General features: G+C 44.1%; 1 protein-coding gene across 2 annotated transcripts in view; it reads right to left on the bottom strand.

Moving 5' to 3' along the window:
• PPP2R5C (protein phosphatase 2 regulatory subunit B'gamma) overlaps positions 1–21442 on the bottom strand; it is a 194907-nt gene that overhangs the window by 147770 nt on the left and 25695 nt on the right. The window lies entirely within an intron of this gene.

Below are 21442 nucleotides of genomic sequence, written 5' to 3'. Positions count from 1 at the left end.
ACATATTATGAGTCTTAAGACCTGAAACAACTTTCCATTCTGCTTTAAAGAAGAAAACACTTATTGACATAAAATGTCTTTTTGAACCAGTACATCATCATGATGGAAACAGACTACATATGTTACTACCTATGCAAGACCACCACACATTGATCAAGAGATCCTGCAACCCTCTATAACAAGGCAAATAAAGAAAACCCTTTTTAATTTTGTCAATTTAGGACACACCCTTGTGATTCTCTTTAGTTTACACAGAATATTCACTCAAAAGTTAGATTTGGTAAAGAACCCTACTGGACAGGGTATAAAATTTTATCTCCCATTCAGTTAAAAAAAAGTTATCAAAGGGAAAGTAAGGTATTTAAGAGTTCTTATCTGCTCCCGAAGTAGTGTAGGGAATCAGACCATATTGCACACTTCCAACAGTTCCCTACTTTCAGTGCAACATGGCTATGTTTAAATAGTACACTTTCAAACTAAACTCGTTTGTCCCACTAGATGGCAAATACTGATTTTAAGCATTTCCACCTGTCTAGGCAATCAAAAAATCCCCTGCTGAATTTGAACTACAGCTGCATAGTCTGTGATAGAACTGCAAGTGGGCACTGTAGAAACACATGCCTTAGTAAGAGTGAACTATGCTAGGGAAAACAGACATACTGCAGTACAAAATCCTTTTAAGGAGTTCATTTATTTTGGCTTCTTAAATTAAATCTTAATTTACTTACCCGTGTTAATGTTATTATTTGAACAAATGTGAATAGGGGAATCTATTTTTTTAAAACAATATGTGTACCATTTATAAAATGCCAGAGTTCTGAGAGCAGTTTTATTTCAATTTATGTCCCTTGTTATCTTGGCCACTTCATTCTCCTTTCTTATCTAGTCCAGCAACCAGGAACATGCTAGAACAATGCTGTCCTATAGGTGCCAAGATTTACATACATTGCTCTGATCTGGTATAGGAAAAGTATACTCTTCTCAATAGAATGCAAAAAGGAGCGTAACAGATTTCTGATTTTAAAAGTATGGATTCCAGGAGACTATTTCTGCGGAAATATGGAAAAGCATAAGTTTGATCCCCTAGTGACTTCAAAACAAAGAGACTAAGTTCACATAACTTATGACAGTTTCATATTTCTTTCTATTTCATCTGAGTAACAAGATTCTTAGTTTTAGTGTAAGGGGGAAAAACAAAAAAACAAGCATATAAACTGAGTTAATTATAAATAATTCACATCAAAATTAATGTTTTAGTTGCTGAATCTAACCTTTTTTTACAACTTTTGAGTTGATCTGAATGATTTCTGTCTACCTTATCTTTTGGGCCCAACCAAATTCACAGCCCATTTTGGTCAATTTCACCATCATAGGATTTTAAAAATCATAAAATTTAATTATTTTAGCTATTTAAATCCGAAATATCATGGTGTTGTAACTGTACAGATCCTGACCCAAAAAGGAATTGTAGGGTGGTCGGAAGATTATTGTAAGGTGGGTTGTAGTACTGCTACCCTTACTTCTGCACTGCTGCGGGTGGCGGCGCTGCCTTCAGAGCTGGAGAGCAGTGGCTGCTGGCCAGGAGCCCAGCTCTGAAGGGAGAGTTGCCGCCAGCAGCAGTGCAGAAGTAAGGATGTCACAGCTTGGTATAGCCACCCTTCTGCCTGCAGAGCTGGGCCTTCAGTCAGCAGCTGCCACTCTCCGGCCACCCAGCCCTGAAGGCAGCAGTGCAGAAGTAAGGGTGGCACAGTATGGCATTGCCACCTTTATTTCTACGCTCTGCTGCTGGCGGAGCGCTACCGACAGAGCTGGGCACCTGGCCGACAGCCACTGCTCTCTGCCACCCAGCTCTGAAGGCAGCACAGAAGTAAGGTGGGTGAGGAGGTTGTGTCACAGAGGGCAGGTGAGGAGGTGAGTGGCAGGCAAGGAGAGGGGTCTCATGGTGGGTGGGTGAACAGGCGAGCAGCAGGCGAGGGAGGTCTGGTGATGGACGGGGGCATCTTGCGGCGGGCAGAGGATGATGAGGGACTGGGGCAGGGGGTGTCTCGTGGTGGGATGCGGTGAGCGGGTGGGGCCAGAGGTGAAGCAGGGTTGATTGTGGGCAGGCCATGGGCAGAAAAGGCGGGACAGGGAGCTAGCCTCCCCCAAGGGAAGCTTGACCTGCCGCCCATGTCTCCACACCACCTAAAACACAAAATATATATATATTTAGCTTTCTACAGCCAGAGTCCAATGTGCAAAGAACAAGCATGTCATTCATAACATACGAAGATCCTCCATCAAAATTCTCACTATTTTAAGGGGAAAAGGCTATATAAATTGTTTTCCCAAAACTCAGTGCGACAAGACAGTAGGATTAGGAAGACAAGAAAGAGTGAAAAAATCCTAACATTTTAAAATAATCTTGTACACTGTTACTATACCAGTTATTTGGAACCTACATGAAGTCAGTTATGGGAATACCACTACTAATTAATACTCTAAATTCCACAGCAAAGCACACAATTTTAATTTTATTATATATTACACATATATACACATTGCAATAAGTTGTGAATTTAAATGCACAGAAGTGAGGAAATTCGAAGTTATGTTTTCCAGTCACAAATCAACCCCTTTCATATATTTAGCATTGTGTATTGTGCCATATATTTTAAATTTTATTGATGAATGTGTATTTGCAATGTAGTACTGTATAAAGAAAAAGGTTAGTTACAATAAGAACTGTAACTTTGGATTTACTACCTCTTGCCAGTTAAACATCACGGACAAGAATTTAATGTAATGTTTTTGCATTCAACGTTCATGCTTAAAATGTAGAGAACTATGGCTGACTGTATAAATAATTGCAGGGTATTTGAGTGTTAAGATATATACAAGGTAGCATGTGACATTCAGGGGTCATGCACGTGCAATCTGAAGCTCAGTATTTTTTAAAATGGAAGGTTTTGTACTGTTCTGTATGGAAATAAGTTTTTAACTGATACAACATTTAAAAACCAATTCCAACAGGTCCTCATTTGGGATGAGTTGTTTGTGTTACAAGGGCAAAAGTATACCTGAAAGTTTCTTAGAGCATGAAAGAGACAAGTACAGGTTACTTACCTTACAGTAACTTGAGTTCTTTGAGACGTATTTGTTCCAATAGGTGTTCCACCTTAAGATGTACACATGCCTGTGCACTCTTGATCAGAGGCTTCAAATTAGTGCTCACAGACCCACACCTGTTCGGAACACCTCATGCTCCAAACAACGGGTTATAAGCAGGCATGAGCCTGCCACCACGCAGATCCTTCTCAGCTATGAAGCCAGAGACTCCACAACAGAGAGGAAGGAGGGCAAGAGGCAGAGCACCCAAAGAGACAAAAACATCTTGAAGAACTCAAGTTACTGTAAGTTCAAGTCTATACTAAAAATTTACATCAGTATAACTACATTGCTCAGGGGTGTGAAAAATCCACACCCCTGAGCGACAGTTATACTGACCTAACTCCCAGCGTAGACAGCGTTTCTCCCATCGACATAGCTACTGCCTCTTGTGGAAGTGATGTAACTATGCCAATGGGAGAAGCTCCCTTGTCGGTGTAGTAGCAGCTTTACTGAAGTGCTATAGTGGTGCAGCCACGCCACTGCAGCGTTTTAAGAATAGATCTGCCCTAAGCATATGTCCCTATGGGTGCTCCACTGCAAGAGACTCCCAAGCTTTAATTCAAAGAGGAGGTGGGTGCTGGGGAGGTAAATCAATAACTGTTCAGACACAGTATCATCGAAGGCAGTGTCATCTCTGAATCAGGTAAGAGGTCAATCTATAAATAACAGACCAAGTCACAGTCCTGCAGATTTCTGGAGAAGTCTTTTAGTAGAGCCATAGACATGGGTAAAGCTCTAGTGAAGTGTGCTGCCACTCTGGGGGTGGGAGGGCTGTACCCCTGTTCTTTCATAACAGGTCAACCTGAAACCCATTTAGACAAATGCTGCATAGGAACAGGTTGGCCCTTCAAATGATACAAATAGCCTACAAGAGGCCCTGAAGTATTTAGTCATGTCTAAATAGAAGGTAAGCGCCCATCTAACATACAGTGAATGAAAACTTGATTCCTCTCCAGAGGTTAAGGGTAGAATACAAGAGGGAGAATCTCTTGGCTTTTGTAATACTCCCATGAGACCTTAGGGAGAAAAATGGGGATGAAGATGTAGTACAACTTTGTCCCTGGAAAAGGTGGTATATGGTGAGTGAGCCATGACTGTCCCTCAGTGTTCCCATTCTTCTTGCTGAAGTAATGGAGACCAGGATCAAAGTTTTAGAGGAGAGAGACACAAGAGAGCAGGTGGCCATTAGTTTGAAGAGGGGAGTTCCTTAGAGCATTAAGAACCAGGTTGAGATCCAACTGGGGGGCTGAGTCCCAGATAAGCAGATTCAGAACCTCTGGATGGGTAAGTGGAAAACTATGATAGCAACCAAATGTACCCTAAAATAGACTTCATTGACAGACCTCTCACTTTTAATTCCAGCAGACTGTCCAGTATCTCAGGAGGCAGAAGTTCTAAGGCTTAGGAAGATGGAAGAGAGCACCAAGAGTGAAAGTAAAAGCAGCAAAAAAAGAGTCCTGTGGCACCTTACAGACTAACAGACGTTTTGGAGCATGAGCTTTCGTGGGTGAATACCCACTTCGTCGGATGCAGTGGGCATTCACCCATGTAAGCTCATGCTCCAAAACGTCTGTTAGTCTATAAGGTGCCAGAGGACTCTTTGCTGCTTTTACAGATCCAGACTAACACGGCTACTCCTCTGATATAAGAATGAAAGTGTTTCCACTTCCAGAGGTAAGTCTTGCAGTTACAGTACTGGGTTTTCTACAAAATAACTGACTGAACTGCATCCAAATGTCAATTCCATGGTTGAGAGCCATTCAGGAGTCATGCCATGAGGTTTAGAGAGGAAAGGATGGGGTAGACAAAAGACTTAAAGGTCTGTGTCAATAGGTCCTCTGTGGTAGGAAGTCACAGGTGTGCCATCTCTGAGGTGGATGAGATTTGAGTACCACACCTGTCTTGACCCAGCCAGTGCTATGAGAATATCTCCCACTCTTTCCGTGCATAGCTTGAGTAGTCTTGAGGAGTAATGGTACTGGTGGGTATACACAAAGCAAAACATATGTCTGTATGATGCGCGTACCATTACATGCTTAGTCTGAGCAGCAGAACAGGGTGTTGATTGACTCCCTTACTTCATGGGAATCTGCCTCAGATCTCCACAACTCTCATGGAGATACTGGGCAATTTGCTGCCGCAGGTTATTTGGAAGAGCTGCTTTGTTTCTTGTCCCATTAAGGGAAACTTTCCCATGCCACTCTGCCGTCACAGGGTGGTGGGACCATTGCTGTACACAGGTGAGCCGCATACGGGCCAGGGCGGAAGCCGCAGTCTTGGAGAAAACCATCTCTTGATTCCCTGCTCACCCTCAGCAGCAAGATATCTTCCATAATGAATATAGCCTGTGGAAAATGTGGGGACAGGAATGATTATAAGACCCCCCCCTACAGCACTGGCTTTCCCCAAAAGCCACATGCCCATTGTACAATATGGTCCTTGAACACTGATTTCCCCTGCCCCTGTGGTTATTCACCATTTTGGGGGTCGTGTGGCTCATGTGTGTTGCCTGGGATCAGCCAGTTAGTGACAGGTATGTGAACGTGTTTTAAATCACTGAATCAGTGTTCTGTGTGTTGCAAACCATACTGCTTCTGTAAAATTTTGCATTTTGGCTTCACAGATACGACCTTGGGAGCCCAGCCTCCCTCTTTATCATCACCAGCTGAATGGCTGCTCAGAATTAGAAAGCAGCCACGAAGAACTAAAGAGGACTTTCTGCATAACGTCATGATGCACTCTGTGGCCCAAAAACAAGAATTGAAAGAGTGGCGGTACAGTGAGAAGAGGGACTGAAAGGAGAACGTGGCACGTCAGAACAAAGCCACTGAGCAGATCTTAAACATTATGGAGTGCCAAGTGGACATGCTCCAGGTGCTACCAGCACTGCAAACCGAGCAGCTCCTACTTGCCCTCTCTTGCAGCTGCTGTCACAAAACACTTTCCCATGCGCCTCCCAGACACCACCAACAGACTCTTATCAACCTCCTGGTTCCAGTCTGTACTTGCTGCATTACATTCCTTCTCCGTCACAGTCCAACCCTCTGGACTTCTAGTACCTACTGCACTGTACTCCAAAGGAGAAGGCTGGATATAATACCTGGACATACACAAATCTTTAACCGCCCCAGAACCCCACCTCGTGTTGGGACCCTCTCTTCCTCTATCCCCCTCCTCAGTGCTGATGTGTTTTTTTTGTTTGCCTCTCCTCTCCAGTTGTTTTTTTAACAAAAGAACTGTTTTGGTTTGAAAGCAATCTTTACTCTATTAATTGAAAGCAACAGAGTCCTGCAAAGCAACAGGCAATTTTCTTAAACCTTCATAGTGCATTGTCTGCACCAATCACGGTCACCTCCTAGCATTACAAGCACTGCACTCCCAAGCATAGCAACAAATATTAGAATCACAGAGTCATAGACTTTAAGGTCAGAAGGGACCATTATGATTGTCTAGTCCAGGGGTCGGCAACCTTTCAGACGTGGTGTGCCGAGTCTTCATTTATTCACCCTAATTTAAGGTTTTTCGTGCCGGTAATACATTTTAACGTTTTTAGAAGGTCTCTTTCTAAAAGTCTATAAACTATTGTATGTGAAGTAAACAAGTTTTTCAAAATGTTTAAGAAGCTTCATTTAAAAATTAAATTAAATTAAAATGCAGATCTTACCAATTTAGTGCAGTGGTTCTTAACCTGGGGTGCACGAACCCCCTGGGGCAGACCCAGTGCGCCCCCCCTTGTACATCGGTTCATTGAGGGGCAAATCCTAAGGAGACTTTATAGACCCCCGCCATGTCCAGGGGCTGCTCCCCAGACCAGGTTCCCCCCTCAAGGGTGCACAGCGCCCCCCTGGCGAGCCCTCCCCTCCCCACCCCACTGTGGTGACCCCTGCCCCAAGTCCACTCACTGGCTTTGCCGGGCTTGGGCCACTGCAGCAGCTCAGCAGGGAGGAGCTGCCTTCTGGAGGCATCGGAGAGCCAGAGTGTCCTGCTTGCGGCAGCAGTGAGCCCCAGCCACAGAGGAGCCGGTGCGGTGCGGTGCAGGGGGGCAGCAGCCCTGCAAAGGCGGCGGCGCTAGTGGGGAGCAACCACACACCCCCGCCTCTCCTGTGTCCTGGTGCCCCCCCACAGGGGCTCCTGTAGGCTGCAGTGGATGTATGCGGGCACCAGCCCCCATGTGCCCCCCAGCTCCCCTGTCACCTAGGGTTACAATATTTCAACAATCAAAAAAGAGGGGAGAGCCCTGCCCTAGCCCCGCCCCCATTCACTATCCCTCCCATTCCCCGACTGCCCTGTCAAACCCCTAACCCTCCCCCCGCTCCTTGTCCCCTGACTGCCCCTCCTGGGACCCCTGCCCGTATCTGCCCCCCAGAACCCACCCCCACCTAAGTCCTCCCTGCTCCTTGTCCCCTTGACCCCCCCTCCTGAGAACCCCCCAACTACCCCCGAGGATCTACCCCTACCTGCCCTGATTGCCCCAACCTTAATCCACACCCCTGCCCCCAGACAGTCCCCCAGGACTCCCACACCCCATCCACCACTCCCCACCCCCTGACAAGACCCCGAAAACTCCTGACCCATCCAACTCTCCCCCTGCTCCCTGGGACTCCCCTTACCATGCCTATGCCGGTCAGACACTGGCTCTATGTGGAGGCAAAACACGCTGCCTGGCTGCTGCATGCACAGCCCCTCCACTGGAGGGTGCTGAGGAAGCGGGTGGGGGGGAGCTGCAGGAGGGGACGTAGGTTGCCAACCCCTGGTCTAGTCTGATCTCCTGCACAATGCCGGCCACAGAATCGCACCCATCCACTCCTGTAATAAACCTCTAACCTATGTCTGAGCTACTGAAGTCCTCAAATCATGGTTTAAAGATCTCAAGGTGCAGGTAATCCTCCAGCAATTGACCCCTGCCCCACGCTGCAAGGAAGGCAAAAAAACACCCCAGGGTCTCTGCCAATCTGCCCTGGAGAAAAATTCCTTCCTGACTCCAAATATGGCGATCAGCTAAACCCTGAGCATGTGGGCAACACTCAACAGCCAGACACCCAGGAAAGAATTCTCTGTAGTAAATCAGATCCCACCCCATCTAACATCCCATCACAGGTCACTGGGCATATTTACCGCTAATAGTCAAAGATCAATTAATTGCCAAAATTAGGCTATCCCATCATACCATCCCCTCCATAAACTTCTCAAGCTTAGTGACTTTCAGCTTCAAATTGCTGCCTCGAGTCATCCCTGATCCTTATGGCCCCAAGCTGCGCTCCTCTAATAGCCCACGTCTCTGGCTGTTCAAATTCAGCCTCCAGGCACTAAGCCTCAGCAGTCCAGCCCTCAGTGAAGCTTTCACCCTTCCCTTCACAAATATTATGGAGCATACAGCACACAGCTATAAGCATAGGAATATTGTCACCAACCAGGTCCAGCCTCCCATACAGGCAGTGCCAGCAGGCCTTTAAATGGCCAAAAGCACATTCAACTGTCATTCTGCACTTGCTCAGCCTGTTGTTGAACCACTCCTTGCTGCTGTCAGGGTGCCCCCATTTATGGCTTCATATACCACAGCATTAAAGGGTAGGCAGGGTCTTCCAGGATCACAGTGAGCATTTCAACTTCCCCTACGATGATCTCATCTGGAAAGAAAGTCCTTGCTTGCAGCTTCCTGAACAGATCAGTGTTCCAAAAGATGTGTGCATCACACAACTTTCCAGACTAGCCTGCGTTAATGTCCATTAAATGCTCGCAGTGATCCATGAGCACCTGGAAAACCATAGAGAAATATCCCTTCCAATTAATATCCTCGGTAGCTAGGTGGTCTGGTGCCAGAATTGGAATATGCTTGCCATCTATTGCACTTCCACAGTTAGGGAAGCCCATTTGTGCAATGCCATAAACGTCACACACGTTGCCCAGAGTCACAGTCTTTCTGAGCAGCATGTGATTAATGGCTCCGCATACTTCCGTTAAGATGAGTTCAATGGTCAACTTTCCCATTCTAAACTGTTTAGCGACCAATTGGTAGCAGCCTGGTGTAGCCAGCTTCCACAGTGCAATCAGCACACGCTTCTCCAGCGGCAAGTCAGCTCTCAATCTCGTGTCCTTGTGCCACAGGGCTGGAGCGAGCTCATCACACAATCCCATGAATGTGGTTTTCCTTATCCAAAAGTTCTACAGCCACTGCTCATCACCCCAGACAGGCATGATGATGTGATCCCACTATTCAGTGCTTGTTTCCTGAGCCCAAAACTGACATTCCACTGTGGTCAGCACCTCCATGAATGCCACAAGCAATCTCATGTTGTAGCTACTACGCATGGTGAGATCAATGTTGAACTTCTCTTGCCTTTGTAGTTTAAGGAATAACTCCATTGCCACTTGTGAGGTCTTAGTGAGAGCAGGCAGCATATTGGTCAGTGTGGATCCATTCCTGCAGACTGACAAGGCAGAGCATACAGTACACAAATCACTGAAAGATGGTGCCAAATGCATGCGGAAGCACAGGGATTGCTGGGATGTGAAGCAATGCATCACAGGGCACTGGGACAGGACCCAGGAAACCCCCTCAACCCCCTCCACCTTCCCACAACTCTTAGCAGCAGAAGAGGAAGAGATGCTCTGTGAGATAGCTGCCCAGAGTGCACTGCTCAGAATACTGCTGCAAGTGTGAACATGCTACTGCGCAGATAGCTGACAGTGTGAATGCACAACAGTGTTTCCTCTTCAGCGCTCTCTGAGTGGCGCTGTACCTGCCGGCGCTGTAACTCTGCAGTGTAGACATACCTGATACAGCTTAGAGAAAAAAAACGAAGGTGAATAGCCTTGGTGAGTGGTGCGTAAACTTTTCCAGGTACACCCACTCTTACCATTAACGGAATCTGTCAGTTTTCCACCTCCCCATTTACTGAACAGTGAAGGCTTCCTCAGCAGTGGAGTTGGGCTGAAGGCAAAGCAGGGGAGGATGCGGTGCTGGGGCCAGAGGCAGAGCTGGGCCAGGGGGTCTGAATGGGGCTGGGGGTAGAGCAGAGCAGGAATCATGGCACTCCCTCTCTGTTCCCATGGGGGCTGGTCCAGGCATGGAGGCAGAGCATGACTGGGGGCTAAATGAGGCTGGGGGAGGAGCGAGCCTAGGGCCAGAGCAGGGTGCTCCCTTCCCACCCCCAATGGGGGCTGGCCCAGGCCCCACTGTGTACTACCCTGAACATTCATCCACATCCCTCGGGGGGAGGAGGGGCATGCCCCACAGTTTGGGGACCATTACCTTAGGTAAGCACTTTGGATGAGGTTTTAAATATACCTTCTACTTGGAAAACAAAGTAAAGGGAGAGCCACTATCTCTTCAATCCTTTGAGCAGAAGTGATGGCCAACAAGAAGGCCATCTTCATAGACAGATGTAGCAGCAAGCATGTAGCTAATGATTCAAAGGGTCATTTCATGAGATGGTAAAGAACCAGGTTGAGATCCCAAAGTAGCGAGGAGGCTTTAAATTAGTGGGGAAAGATTCAGAAGTCCTTTCAGGAATCTCACTGTGGTCGAATAAGCAAATACTGAGAAAACTTTACTGGTACATGGAAAGCTGTTACTGCCGCTAAATGAACCTTGATGGAACTCTTAGAAAGGCCTGAATTTCTCAATTCCAACAGGTAATCCAAGGTTGAGGAAATGGACAATAGGATAGGAGAAAGATGACACCAGTTACACCAAAGGTTATATCCTCTCCATTTCTGAAGGTAAATATGTCTAGCAGATTCTTGTCCACTATTTAACAGTATATTTTGTACTTCTGATGAACACACAATCTCCAGACCTAACAACCATTGAGGAACCAAGCTTGTAGTTGCAGGATATTCAGGCTGGGGGGAAGTGTCTGACACACATTCTGAGATAACTGTCAAGGTTTGACCAGGAGCTGCTGGTAAAGGACGAGAGGTGAGTCTGATAAGGTAAGGAAATCAAACCTGTCTTGGCCAAGTTGTTCCAATCAAAACGATTTCTGTTTGATCCTGTCTGATCTTGACAAGGACCTTTAAGAGCAATGGAATTGCAGGATATGGATTAAAAAAAAGACTTTGTCCATGTGAAAAGGAAAGCATCTCCCAAAGACTGAGCACCAAGATGCCCTCTGGAATAAAATTTCCTGCATTTTCTGTTGGCTGCCGTGGCTAAAAGGTTGACCTCTGGACATTTCCAAGCCTGCTTTGTGAATTGTTTCCATTGTTCTTAGTGAATTCCCCCAGGCGTATAAAACAGGTGTAAAATTTTAAGGCCCCTTTACATTGCCAGAGTGGTATAAAGGAGCCTTAACATATAGGACAGTATGGCCTTATAAATGCTTACAGTGCTTTAGTGATTAGAACTGGGCTAAGTTTTTGGACTGAAAAAAATTCCTATCAAAATGTGCTCCATGAAGTGTTTTCTACTGACCTTTTTGGAGATGGTCAGTAGCCAGTATAAACTGAGTGAGTCCCCAGGCCTCAATTGTTCTTCAGTTGCCTATGATCATAATGGTCCCTTCTGACCTTAAAGTCTATGAGTCTATGAAACACTTAGCATATGGCTGCACATTATTTGTTGACTAATAATTAGAAGTAAAGGGTCAATACTAGCTACATTATCATCAGACTGAAGAGGTTTGGTGATTTCCTCCAAAGCTCCTCACTCCCATTCTTCATCTATTGTATTGTAGTTTAAATAAATTACCAAAATAATTGAAACTAGCTGGATTATATCGCATTATTTTGAGAAAAAAATGCAGAATTTTAAAATATTGAGTGTAGATTTTTTTAATATTTTGGTGCGGAATTTTAATTTCCTGGGACACATAATTCCCCCAGGAATAAGAAATGCATATACTAGTTCAAACTGGATTCTCCAGGGACCAACAGACAAAGAAAGGGCTTTTGGATAAACAACTTGGTTTTCAAACAGCTCAGGGCCTTCTCCCTGATCCAACAAATGGACAGGCAGGGAGTCAAACCGGAACCAAACTGGAACTAGAGATTCAGTTCAAACTGGTATCTTTACTACAACTGAAACCAAACCTGAACCAATATTTTTCCTACCAACTGAACTAGAACTAAGGGGTGGGGGAGGGTGGTGGGTTTCCTAGTTAAAATAAAGGTTCAGCATTTCTTAATCTCAATATTATAAAACAAGACAACAAAACAACAAATAGGCATGATTCCTACCAGAAAGGCCTGCCCCAGTATAATGAGAAGAGGATGTGAATGAGAATAGAAGGAGGCTGGCCTACAAAAATAGGGAGGGAAAGGGAAGTTTAGGGGCTGCCTGCACACCACATGAGGCAACAAAGGGGCCCCAATGGCAGATCAACCATCTCTCAGACTTCCGCCAGGAAGAGGTGGAATGCTCCCCATCCCAGAGGCTAACAGTGATTCTTCAAGCCCAAGTAATGGCTCCCAGTTCTTACACAGGCCTCTTCCCATCTATCCCCAACCTCTGGGCCAGAGCTCTCCTTCCAGTTGAGGCAGGACCCATGCCACGAACTCAAATTTATCCTTTCACCGCAGAGGTCCAATATGACAGAAAATATATTAGATAATGTTATTTTAGTTCACTCAAACAAGTTGTTCATAAATAGTCGTGTTTATCCGACAACACAAAAACACTAGAAAAACTCAAGTAAGGTTAAAAATTTTTTAAAGAAGGTAAAAAAATTAAAAGGCGTTTGACTTGCTACTGCATCATATTTTGTTTAAAAATTAAACAATATAAAATTAATATGGCACACATTACATGGATTAAAAGCTGGCTAACTGATAGGTCTCAAAATATAATTTTGAACAGGGAATCATCATCAAGCAGGAATATTTCTAGTGGAGTCCTGAAGGGATCTTTTCTTGGATCTATGCTATTTAGCATTTTTATCAGTTACCTAGAAGAAAACACAAAATCATCACTGATAATATGCAGAGGATGTAAAAATTGCAGGATGGTAAATAATGAAGAGGACAGGTCAGTAATACAGAGCAATCTGGATCACTTGGTAAGCTGGGCACAAGCAAACAATATCCATTTTAATATGGCTAAATGTAAAAGTATACATCTATAAACAAAGAAGGTAGACCAGAGGTTCTCAAACTGTGGTCCATGGACCACCAGTGGTCTATGAGCCACACTCAGTGGTCTGTAGACAGTTCCCTCTAAGGCAGAGGTTCTCAAACTGTGATCTGTGGACCACTACTGAGCCGCAAGCTCCATTCAGGTGGTCTGCGGATAGTTCCCTCTAAGGTGCATGCCTGGGTGGTCGCACACAAGAGAATTAAGGGCCATCCACCTAATTAGTGGAGCCACCCCTGGACCTTAGAGAAGGTGCACATATACGGTGAAGTGGTGGCCTTGGAGGGAATAGGGGGTAGGTGTGAGGGGGCAGTGGAGCGAGAAGAGGAAGTGGGGGGAATTTGGGACATGCAGGGCTGCAGCAGCCAGAGAAAGAGCTGACTTTCCCCAGCTCCAGGGCTCTGGCTGCTGGGGAGAGACGGCCCTCTTTCCCAGCCCCAGCATGGGGCTGCTGCAGTGGGGGAGAAAGGGAGAGACCCCCCCTCTTCCCTGCCCCAGCTCAGGGGCTGCTGTGCTGGGGGAGAGAGGGAGACCCCAGCTCAGGAGCTCCTGCAGCGAGGGAGAGAGGGCACATCCATCAGATTAGAAACCTAAGACTGCTGATATTAAAATATGAGTTGTGTGCTTTTATTTGTAGTAAAAAAAACATTTACTACTACTTTTTTTAATATAGCACTTTTAATCAAAATGCTTTACAATAGTTAGCTAACGGTACAAACATCATTCAGAAAGATCATTAAGTGGTCCGCCAAGACCCTCACCAATTTTCAAGTGGTCCGCGAAAAAAAAGTTTGAGAACCACTGAGGTAGACCACACTTAACACTATGGGGGACTCTATCCTGAGAAGCAGTGACTTTGAAAAAGATTCAAGGCGTGTGGTGAATAATCAACTATCAATTCCCAGTGTGACACTGTTTCCAAAGGGCTAACGGGAGCCTCAGATGCATAAGCAGGGGAATCTTGAGTAGAATCAGAAGGGTTATTTTACTCTTGGATTTGGCACTGGTTTGACCATGGCTGGTATACTGTGTCCAGTTCGGATGTCCACAATTCAATTTAAGAACAACATTGATAAGAAGAGGGTTCAGAAAAGAGCCATCAGAATGATTAAAGGATTAGAAAACATGCCCCTACAGTGACAGATTGAAGGAACTCAATCTATTTAGTTTAATAGAGATGAGATTCGGGGTTGACTTGATTACAGTCTACAAGTACCTATATGAGGATAATTTGATAATAGGCTTTCCAATCTAGCAAGGAAAGGTATAACAAGATCCAATGGCTGGAGGTTGATGCTAGACAAATTCAGCCTGGAAATACACTATAAATTTTTTACAGTGAGGGTAATTAACCACTGGAGCAATTTGTCAAATGTAATTTATGGAATCTCCACCACCAGCAATTTTTAAATCAAGACTGAAATTTTCTAAAAGATCTGCACTAGGAATTATTTTGGGGAAGTTCTATGGCCTGTGCTATACAGGTGGTCAGACAATAATTACTTCTGGCCTTGGAATCTATGCGTGCCCGCCATCCTGTCCCAGTCATGCTTCTTCCCCACTCTAGACTCCTTGTCCCAGTCCCATTCTGCTTGCCTCCCCAGGCTCTCTCATCCCAGTCCCCAACTCTGGACACACTGTTGGAGTCACAAATTCCCCACTGACTCCAAGTCTCTCCCCTTCCCACACTCAATCCCCTTGCCCCCCCTGGTTTTTCATCTGATCTCCTTACTCAATTAGTCTCACCTTACCCCTTCACTTTCTTTCTTCTAGTCTCTTTGCCCAGCCAATCCCAGTTCACGGGCTCCCCTCCCCTGCTTCTCCTCATCAGATCTCTGTCTCCACTTTACCTGCTCCACACCACACCTAATTCCTAGTCCCAATCACTCCCCACCCCAGCTCCTTGTCTGATCTCAGTGAGTTGTCCCCCCATGTCAACCAGCTCCAAATCCCCCCCGGCCTGCCTCCTTGCCCAACCAGTCCCAGGCTGCCTTTCCCCATCTCCCAGTTTCCTTTCTCAGTAAATCCTAATCTCACCAAACTCCATGTCCCAATCTAGACCTCTCTTCCCTTATCTGAGCTGTCTTTTGTCCACTCTGCATTTGAATCAGACAGCTTCCTCCTCATCTCTGCCTGGGTGCCAACAGGGACTAGGGGAGAAATCACTGAGATCACAGAAGAAGATAGGCTCCCTGCTTCATTCCAGTATCTAGCCCCATCTCAGAACAGCTATTGCAGGCCAAATTCTTCTGAGTCACCATAGCTTTGACCTGGAGCATGCTCAGTCACTCTGTAGAGATGATGCATGCACTGTCTGGCCAATACTAGGACCTGTGAGAGAACGGAGCATGCTCAGTCACTCTATAAGGAATATGCATACGCAGTCTTATCAGTATTATGACATGTAAGAGGACTGAGCATGCTCAGTGAGGATGGAGTCTTTGGAGATTTTAGCTGCTTAATAAAAAGTCTACAGAACATGTGCAAACTGCAATTTTTCAAAGGCTTATTACTTGGCCAAATGTGGGTGGATTTTCACATCCCTGACACAAAAGGAAGTAACAATTTTTAAGTGTCTACTCCAAAACACGGGAGCGCTAATGCTGATTAAAGTGGATGGAAATTTTTAACATGGGCATATGTTTTCCTAGCGTCATTGTTCGTAACAAATAAAACTGTTTTCGATGAAATTTTTCAGCCTCAGGCAGATACCCAATATAGAAATTTTCAGCTCAGATGGTTAGAGTTTGGCAAAGTTATAAGCCACTGAAAGCAGGGTCTCCTAATGGTAATAGCTGGGCAACCTCAATAATAGGCAATGTTACCAGCCCAGTCTAATAAATATATACTTTCTGATAAAAGGACCAGAGTTTTCAGGCTTCTTGAAAGAAATGTATTTTAAGAAGGGATCTGATACCGTAAAGCTAAGATTTGAGACAAAGGTGTAAACCTCCTGGACATTAAAGATTTCTTGACATTTTGTAAGGGAACTGTTTACTCAAACAGAAATTGCTACATTTTGTTTACCTAACTGCTCTTATAGTTCCAATTCGACATTCCTCTCTTCCTGTCCTAAGCCACAGTGTACTGTTCCTGTGCATTATTAAACATCTGTTGTCTTCTGCCCCACAGGCAGCTACATTTCAGTAGTGAGTGAAGCAATTCAAGCATACAGTAGAAGCAAGAGGAAGACCAAGGACAGTGTAGACCCATTATTCAATGATGGGGGAGAAACAATAACAAAAAATGGCAGAAGTGTTAAATAACTTTTTAGCTTTGGTTTTCACCAAAAAGGTTAGCAGCGACTGGACGTCTAACATAGTGAATGCCAGTAAAAATGAGGTAGGATCAGAGGCTAAAATAGAGAAATAACAAGTTAAAAATTACTTAGACAAGTTAGATATCTTCAAGTCACCAGGGCCTGATGAATACTCAAGGAGCTAACTGAGGAGATATCTGAGCCATTAGCAATTATCCTTAAAAAGTCATGGAAGACAGAAGAGATTCCAGAAGACCAGAAAAGGGCAAATATAGTGCCAATCTATAAAAAGGAAAATAAGGACAATCTGGAGAATTACAGAGCAATTAGCTTAACTTCAGTACCTGGAAAGATAATGGAGCAAATAATTAAGTAATCAGTTAGAAAAACCTAGAAGATAATAAGGGGATAAATAACAATCAGCATGGATTTGTCAAGAACAAATCATGTCAAACCAACCTAACAGCTTTCATTGACAGGGTAACGAACCTTGTGGTTGGGGAGGGAAGTGGTAGATGTGGTATATCTTGACTTTATACTTTTGATACTGTCTCGCATGACCTTCTCATGAACAACTAGGGACGTGCAACCTAGATGGAGCTACTATAAAGTGGATGCATAACTGGCTGGAAAACTGTTTCCGGAGAGTAGATATCAGTGGTTCACAGTCATGCTGGAAGGGCATAACGAGTGGAGTCCCCCAGCGATCAGTTCTGGGTCTGGTTCTGTCCAATATCTTCAACAATGATTTAGAGCAGAGGTTCTCAACCTTTTTCTTTCTGAGGCCCCCCAACATACTATAAAAATTGCACGGCCCACCTGTGCCACAAAAGCTGGCTTTCTGTGTATAAAAGTCAGGGCCAGCATTAGGGGGTAGCAAATAGGGCAACTGCCTAGGGATCCATGCCACAGGGGCCCCCACGAAGCTACATTGCTCAGGCTTCGGCTTCAGCCCGGGGTGTCAGAGCTCAGGGCCCTTGGCTTCAGCCCCATGCGGTGAGGCTTCGGCTTTCTACCCTGGGACCCAGGAACTGTAATGCTGGCCCTGCTTGGCAGCTCCCCAAAACCTGCTTGCAGTCCCCCAGGGGGCCCAGACCCTTGGTTGAGAATCACTGATTTAGATAATGACATAGAGAGTACATTTATAAAGTTTGTGGAAGATACTAAGCTGGCAGGGGGTTGCAAGTGCTTTGAAGGATAGCATTAAAATTCAAAATGATCTGGACAAACTGGAGAAATGGTCTAATGAAATTCAGTAAAGACAAATGCAAAATATACTTTTAGGAAGGAACAATCAGTTTCACACATGGAAAATTGCTGCCTAGGAAGGTGTATTGCAGAAAGGGATCTACGAATCCTAACGGATCACAAGCTAAATATGAATGAGCAGTGGAACACTGTTGCAAAAAAAGCAAACATCATTGTTAGTGATGATAATATAGTATTTAGGCCTGTTTATTAGCCTGAGGTAGAACTTGGGGTTTTGTTTGCCAGTCTGACTTTTGACACTCATATATCCTTACTAACATGTGTGAACAAAAAACAAAGACACTGTGTGTCGCATCTGTCCACAGCCACATGGGGTTTATAGCACAATGAGAAAAGAGTTAAAGGTTGCTGGATTAGGTGGGAGTTTAATATAGATGAGTGTACACTCAAAGGCTGCCTGACTCCTCTCCCAAGCCAAGATCAAGCAACCAGTTGGGAGGGGCAAGGAGCATGGGGGTGGAGGGCAGGTAGAAGAAACACTAAAGGCCAAAGAAACGGTGACCCTGGTTGAAACACAACCTCACTCCCTACCTCTCCAATGGATTTAAAAAAAAAAAAAAAAAAAAAGATGTTACCAAAGCCCCCCAGACTCACGACCCTCCAAAATGGACCATGACCATAAATTGTATGGGGGGGCCGCTAGAGGCGTGCACTAAAGGTATAATTAAGCCTGCTAAGAAAGAGAAGAGGGGACAGGAAAAGCTCTACTGGTGTACAGAACTGTGAGATTATGCTTGCTTGGTAACCTCAAACATCACACTGCCTACACTTTGGACTCCGGCCTTCTGCTTTCTGTCTCCGTGACAAGAACCAAGGAAGGGCAAGGGGAAGCCTTAACAATCATTCTGGGATGTTTTAGCAGGAGTGTAAGCAAGACACGAGATGAAATTCTTCCACTGTACTCCATGCTGATTAGGCCTCAGTTAGAGTATAGTATCCAGCTCTGAGTGCCACATTTCAAGAAAAATGTGGACAAATTGGAGAAAGTCCAGAGAAGAGCAACAAAAATTATTAAAGGTCTAGAAAACATGACCTATGAGGGAAGATTGAAAAAAATTGGGTTTGTTTGGAGCAGAGAAGACTGAGAGGAGACATGATAAATTTTCAAGTATATAAAAGGCTGTTACAAGGAGAAGGGAGAAAAATTGTTCTCCTTAACCTCTGAGGATAGGACAAGAAGCAATGGGCTTAAACTGCAGCAAGGGAAGTTTAGGTTGGACATTAGGAAAACTTTCCTAACTTTCAGGGTGGTTAAGAACTGGAATAAATTGCCTAGGGAGGTTGTGGAATCTCAATCACTGGAGATTTTTAAGAGACGTTAGAAAAATACCTGTCAGGGTAGTCTAGATCAGTGGTCCCATTGCCCAGGACTGAAGCCCTCAAGCTTTGGCACCCTCTATGGAGGAAGAGGTTGGGCTTTGTCCCTCCGCCCCCACTCTAGATGGTGGGACTCAGGCTTCAGTCTCTCTTCCCGGGGTCATGTAATAATATTTGTTGTCAAAAGAGGGTAACAGTGCAAGCAAGTTTGAGAAACCTTGGTCTACATAATATTTAGTCCTGCCATGAGTGCAGGGAACTGGACTAGATGACCTCTCAAGGTCCCTTCCGTGTCTACAATTCTACGTGCATATTACATATACCACACAAATTGTCAAGTGCAGTGGGATGAAAGATACTGTGAAAATGTTAAGGGAAGAGGGTTGTTTGTTTTTGTTTTTTTAAAGTTATAATATCTTACTGAAGTTACGTTTTTATAAAAATAGGACTGAATACACTTTCAAACAAAAATGCACAGAACTGAGTGAACTTCAGTGCTGAAACAGTATTTTATATTTAATCATCATCCAAGAGGTTCAGTGTTTTCTTCTAATAGCAAACTTATTGCTACATATATTTAATTCACCTAGTTAGCTTAAATGGACAGATTTTCAAAATCAAAAGGATCAGGTATATATTTTAAAGAATATAACATTTACCATGCTGACATTACCACAGTAAAAAGTATTCCTTCTCTTTAAATACTTATACTGGAAAATCAAGAATGGATTTCATTAGTAAAAAAAAATTCTGCATATTCTGTTTCACAATAGAAAACTTTTCCAGAAGTCATAACATTATTAACAGACCATTCTGCAATTGAATCTTATTTCTCAACAGATCAAGAGTGTGTTATAGTCTTCATATAATCCTTACAGCATAATCCATTCTGGTTTTCAACAATGCACGTCAGTGATTAATCCAAGAATTTGTTTGAGGGACTGGTAATAGGATAGAATTTTCTACCTCCATGACACTTACCAAGGTCAAAACATTGTTGCCAGTTTTTAATAGACTGTTTCTCATATCAACACTGACAGCCCGGTTTACAGTTTAAGCACTGAAGCCAAGGTCTGAATGGGCATGGACCCTTAACTACCTTGTACTCCCTATGTGTTCTCTCATCTTATTCTTTGATTGTAAACTTCGAGCAGATAACATCTTTTTGTTATGTGTTTGTACAGTGCCTTTCACAATGGGTTACTATCACAATACACAAATAATTCTTGTCCATAGAAGTGGTCATGCCAGAACAGGATTCATTACACTAGCAGGGTAGTATGGAGAAGCCTGCACTAACACTGCCCTTCTTTGGGTAAAGAAAGGTTGTTGGTCTCCAGAGGTGTGACCTAAGTATTACATTCACCACTTCACAAAGAATGGAAAGTAATGCAAAAAATAAGTTGTCATCGTGTAACTATGGTGGAATGGTCAGGATAGCTGAACACACACAGAGATGTGTATGTTAATGTTATTATAGTCTGTGGCACCAAAGCATTTTTTATTTAAAGGTTTTATAAAATAAATGGAAAGCATCTATTAAGGAAGCAGTTAGCACCCCTTGAAAGAAACCAAAAAATGTTCCATTTTGAGACTGCTCTGTTAACGCAGCGCACATCAGTTGCTGCAAAATATTTTTCTTCCTTTGTTTATCACTAATGTCATCTGCTTGGAAACAGGATAGTAGAGCCTAACCCTCCCTATTCTTGCAAAAGTGTCACATAACGAGCAAAAGAGTTAACACTGGCTTAAAAACTAACAGAATTTTCTCATTTTCAAAGACCATTAATAAATTTAAGCGGGGAAATGAAGAATTTAGGAAAAAATCTCTTAGACACTTTCACACTGCCTACAGCACAGTTGTTAAAACACACCACTCTAACACTTTCACTTCCATCTTTAACACATACCAAAAAGCAATACATACCCCGCCTTTGAACTTGCTCTCTAGTACAAAACCTTAAAGAAACCTCGGTCACTTTTGTATCAACAGATCAGCTCATCTCACATCATATATGCCACATGTTCGGAAGTTGTTCTGCCTTAAAATTGCTGATGTCACTGTTTAGGTTTTGTGCTATAACAGAAGTTTGTACAAAATGGACTACTAGCAGAAACAAGTAGTAATAAGATATCAAAGAAAAGTTAGAAATTGTCTCCCTTCACCAAAGCTGGTCAATGTGGTTTCAAAACTTCAGACTTCATTCTAATCAAAAAGGGAGAAATTCACTTACACTCAGAGGGCTAACATAAGGCCCCTAGACCACTTTAGCCCTCCAGAAGGACGCAGGCAGATTAGACACATAAAAGGGGCTCCACATCCACTAAATTCCAGAGGTTAGTTTAGAGCTGGTCCTGAATAGGGTTGTGTGGAG

The sequence above is a fragment of the Chelonoidis abingdonii genome, chromosome 4, assembly GCF_003597395.2.
Source record: "Chelonoidis abingdonii isolate Lonesome George chromosome 4, CheloAbing_2.0, whole genome shotgun sequence".
Classification (NCBI taxonomy): Eukaryota; Metazoa; Chordata; order Testudines; family Testudinidae; genus Chelonoidis; species Chelonoidis abingdonii.
The sequence above is the reverse complement of the archived record's forward strand: the minus strand, read 5'-3'. Positions and strand labels throughout refer to the sequence as shown.